General features: G+C 44.4%; 1 non-coding gene across 1 annotated transcript; it reads left to right on the top strand.

Moving 5' to 3' along the window:
• The first annotated feature begins 495 nt into the window (after positions 1 to 495).
• Positions 496 to 602, top strand: LOC113600711 (U6 spliceosomal RNA). Its single transcript, XR_003421827.1, has one exon. It is a non-coding gene; the product is annotated as a U6 spliceosomal RNA (small nuclear RNA).
• The last annotated feature ends 4,155 nt before the right edge of the window (positions 603 to 4,757 follow it).

Here is a 4,757-nt window from a genome sequence, read left to right as displayed (position 1 = left end):
TTTGACTTCTGGGTTAATTGTGTAGCTCTCTCCTGGCGAGTTTCCTGAGAATTGTCTGGTGCATGGCTGGGGCCCAAATCCTAGAAGAGACACTGGCATGTAGACAGTGCTCCACAAAATAAATGAATGAGTGAATTAATACTAGAAGGGTTTACAGAGTGAGCCACGGAAGGTTTACAAAGGCAGCAGCATTTGACCAGAACCCAGAACGATTCTTAGAATTTCGAAAGTGAAATTACAACTTTGCTTTGGCATGATCGACGTCCAAGGCAACGTGACAACGGATTGTCGACCAAAAGACTAAAGTTGGAAAACAGTCCGGGAAATAACTTGGAAAAACCAAATTCAGAGAGGCATGAATGCAGTGAGGAAGCAGTATGTAACAGCTATCAACTGCTGCAAAACAAACCACTCCAAAATGCAGATGCTTTAGAAAAGGAGTAACTTTACAGGGGAGAAACCTGGAAAACACTGTTCTAATTAAGTGTCGAAGCGGTGCTCGCTTCAGCAGCACATATACTAAAACTGGAACAATACAGAGAAGACTAGCATGGCCCCTGTGCAAGGATGGCAGGCCAATTCATGAAGTGTCCCATACTTTTTTTTAAAAAGTGTCAAAGTTAACATCACCGAATGATGTCAAGTGGATCTCACGTTCCCCCTGGTATAATGTGATGAGAAGGACATTTTACTTCACATCTGTGGTATTTTTTCCCAAACCTGAGAACTCCAGTCTACTCATGAAAAGAAAAAAAAACCAAAAAACCAGGCCAACCCAAGTGGAAGGACATTCTACAGAATTCCTAACCAGCAAACCTACAGCTGTCAAAGTCAGGAAAACAAGGAAGACTGAGAAGCTCTCACAGGTCAGAGGAGACTAAGGAAAGACTTAGTCTTTGCATTTGGCGTCTTGGATTGGATCCTGGAATAGAAAAATGGCGTTATTCCAAATACTGCCTGCAGGTTAGTTCATAGTAGCACACCATTGCTGGTTTGTTACTTTTGACAAAGAGACTTGTACCACAGTAGTGTAAGATGATAACATTGGGGGGAATTGAAACTGGGTGGTGGACATATTATCTTTCCAACTCTTCCATAAACTTGAAACTATCACCCCCCCCCAAAAAAAGGAGTGCCATTCATTTAGCCCACAACTGTGTGGGGTAGGAGGTTTGGGTGGGGCTCTGCTTAGTGGTTCTAGTCTGGGCTGGGCTCACTCACGCATCCGCATTCAGCTGTAGCTCAGTGAGGCAGTTCTGCCTCTAGGACATGGCTGGCTTGGGGCAGGGCCACCTTGAATCTACTCCATCTCGTATCCCACCCTCCAGCATTCCAGCTTGTTTGTCTTCGTGGCAACTGGCAGGTTTCTAAGAAAGAGCAGGAAAAGTACACAAAGCTCCTCGAGACCTGGACTTGGAAACGGCAAGCCAACAACTCTATCTCGCTGTGATGGCCAAAGCTGGTCATAAGGCCAGCCCCTCAATGTCTTCTTGTCTCAGTGGGAAGAAGAGTAACCACATTAGAGCATTTTTATAAGGGTAGGACTTATGTAAGGCAGCGCCTGGCTCCCCCCTTCCCACTGCCCAGCCCACACCTCACTGCAGGAGAACAAAAACACGAAGGTGCCATCCTCAGTGACACGTCACAGCTCTGTTAGGAAGCACAACCAGGGCAGCTTCCCGCCCCTTCAAGGACCAGACCATCCTCTGTAGAGTATGAGCTGGACAACGGCACACTAGGCACCAGATGGGGCTTCCCACGTCTTTTCTTTCTTAACACACCAGTTAGGAGAGTGTTACCATCCTTGCTTTAAGGAAAGCCAGGCGTGGAGAGCTTGGGGTCACAGAGCTGTGGGGTGAGAGCACGGAGATTACAACCAAGCTGGCAACTGCAGGGTATTATCCCTACCCCTTGCTATGTTCTCCTCCAACACCCAGCCCCCACCTAACGTCACGCTCAATTCCAAACGCCGTATGGTCCTTGCTTGAGGCTGGGGCGCCCTGGAGACCAACACTGAGCAGCATCTGGTCACCACGATTCTGAATTAAAAACCCCGCATACCCTTCACCTTCCCCAGTGGAACTACTTCCAACACTGCTATCCCAACACCCGCCCTCAAGAACTACAGTTGTTTAGAAGCGAAACATCAGGGAGTAAGATAATGAGACTTCAAAATTACCAACGTTATTCAACCCCAAGGCTCAACTAGAAGCATTCCCAGCTTCCCATCCCTCCACCTGAGAGCCAGGGTCTCCAAATCACCACTGAGGCACCAAGAGGGGTGTGAAAATGCAAAATCCTACACTTCCAGAACCGGAGAGGAGTCCAAAGCTTTCACTGCGCAGATGTGACCATGAAGCCCAGAGACACGGTGACTTGTCCCCAGCTCTAACTGGAAACATGAGAAATCCAAAGTGGTTTTCTGCCCAGGATTGCATTTGACAGGACACTGTGAAGCCATAGAACACAAATCATTGTTTTACAGAGGAGAGGCTGAGTTAGCAGATTGAGGGTATCCAGGTGTCTGGGCAAAACTGGGAGCAAGACCGCCTTCTGACTCCTAGTGCATCACATCAGCAACAAGGACCCCGTCTGGTCTAGTCTGACCGTGTGTCTTTAGGTAAATCATGACTCTCTGAGCCTAGTTTTCTCATCTGTAAAATGTGGATGAGGATGATCATACCACAAGGGCTGCTGGAAAACTTGAAACGAAACAATAGTAATCACGCTCCTTGATATTTATCCAAAACAACTGAAAACTTTTGTGTCCACACAAAAACCTACACAGAGATTTTTATAGCAGCTCTATTCATAGTTGCCAAAACTTGGAAGCAACCAAGATGTCCTGTAAGTAAGTGGGTAGATAGCATGGGACATCCACACAATGGAATATTACTCAGGGCTGAAACGAAATGAGCTATCAAGGCATGAAAAGACATTGAGAAACCTTCCGTGCATGTTACTAAGTGAAAGAAACCAATTTGAAAAGGCTACCTGCTGTGTGATTTCAACTCTTTGCCATTCTGGGAAAAGCAAAACTGTGCAGACAGTAAAAATATCAGTGGTTCTGGACAGGGGTAGGGGGTGAGAGAAGGATGAATAGATTGAACAGAATGTTTAGGGCGTTAAAAAAAAAATGGATGATACCATAATGATGAATACATGTCACTATAAATTTGTCCAAACCATAGAAACTATAATGCCAAGAGTGAACTCTCAGGTAAACTGAACTTCAGTGGATCATAATGTGCCAATGTGGGTTCATCTTCGGTGGAAAGCGGACCATCCAGTGAGTGTTGTAGATAATAGGGGGAGGCTGTGCATGTGTGGGGTGGGGAATATATGGGAAATACCATCTTCTCAATTATGCTGTGAACATTAAATTGCCCTAAAAAAATAAATTCTTTAAAAATATTTTTTAATAAAAAAAAATGTTAATAAGGGGTGTCTGGGTAGCTCAATCGGTGAAGCATCCGACTTCAGCTCAGGTCGTCATTTCAGTTCAAGACCCATATCAGGTTCTGTGCTGACAGCTCAGAGCCTGCAGCCTGCTTTGGATTCTGTGTCTCCTTCTCTCTCTGCCCCTCCCCCTCTTGCTCTCTCTCTCTCTCTCTCTCTCTCTCAAAAATAAACATTAAAAAATATTTTTTAATTTTTAAAAAAATGTTAATAAAATGAAATCATGATGCATCAAGCTTTAGATGTAGAATTTAGAACATGGCAAATGCTGCATGAATGATAGCTGTTTATATGACGAGTCTAGTTCCAAAGCCCAGTGTTTGTTTGTTTTTTAAATGTTACTTAGTTAAATGCCTTTTTTGGAGTTTAAAAGGATTCTGATTGTCTCCGTGGTCTCCTTTCACTCTGTTCCTTTTTTTTTTTTTTTTTTTTTTTTTTTTTTTAATAATAGAGTGAGGACGACTGGGTGGCTAGATCGGTTCAGTGTCTGACTCTTGATTTCAGTTTAGGTCATGATCCCAGGGTCGTGGGATCGAGCCCCACATCATGGACCCTGCTTAAGATTCTCTCTCTTCCCCCCACCTTTGCCCCTCTCCTGCTCAGTTTCTCTTTCTCTCTTTCTCTCTCTCTCTTAAAAAAAAAAAAAAGTGTCACTTTAGAGACACAGAACTTTTGTTCGAGCTCTGATGTAATATTTAGATGCTTTATTCACAAAAGGTGATCTGTGGATTCAAGCACCTTGTTTTATGGCCAGAATTCTTTCTAACTCATTCAACTTAGATTTAGTTGATTTTCCAAAGGCAAGGGCTGAATGTTGCTTTCCATATCAGAGATCTGTGTTTTGTTTTTGTTTTAAAGGTTTCATTTTTTTTTTTTTTTAAGGACTATCTACCCACAAAGTGGAGCTCAAACTTACAACCCCAGGGTCAAGAGTCACACACTCTACCAACTGAGCCGGCCCAGAATTCCAGAGACCCCTATTTTGATCCTAAGTAACAGAGAAGTGCTACATTTTCCCCTTTTGTTTTCTTTTGCTCATCCTGGTCAGCTAAAAGGAACACAACTCGGGGCGCCTGGGTGGCTCAGTCGGTGAAGCGTCCAACTTCGGCTCAGGTCATGATCTCACCGTTCGGGAGTTCAAGCCCCGCGTCCGGCTCTGTGCTGACGGCTCAGAGCCTGGAGCCTGCTTCAGATTCTGCGTCTCCCCCATCTCTCTGTTCCTCCCCTGCTTGTTCTCCGTCTCCCAAAAATAAATAAGTGTAAAATAAATAAATAAAAGGAACACAACTCACAACCCA

Source organism: Acinonyx jubatus, chromosome F2 (genome assembly GCF_027475565.1).
Source record: "Acinonyx jubatus isolate Ajub_Pintada_27869175 chromosome F2, VMU_Ajub_asm_v1.0, whole genome shotgun sequence".
Lineage (NCBI taxonomy): Eukaryota > Metazoa > Chordata > Mammalia > Carnivora > Felidae > Acinonyx > Acinonyx jubatus.
This window is presented reverse-complemented; position numbering and strand designations above follow the sequence as displayed.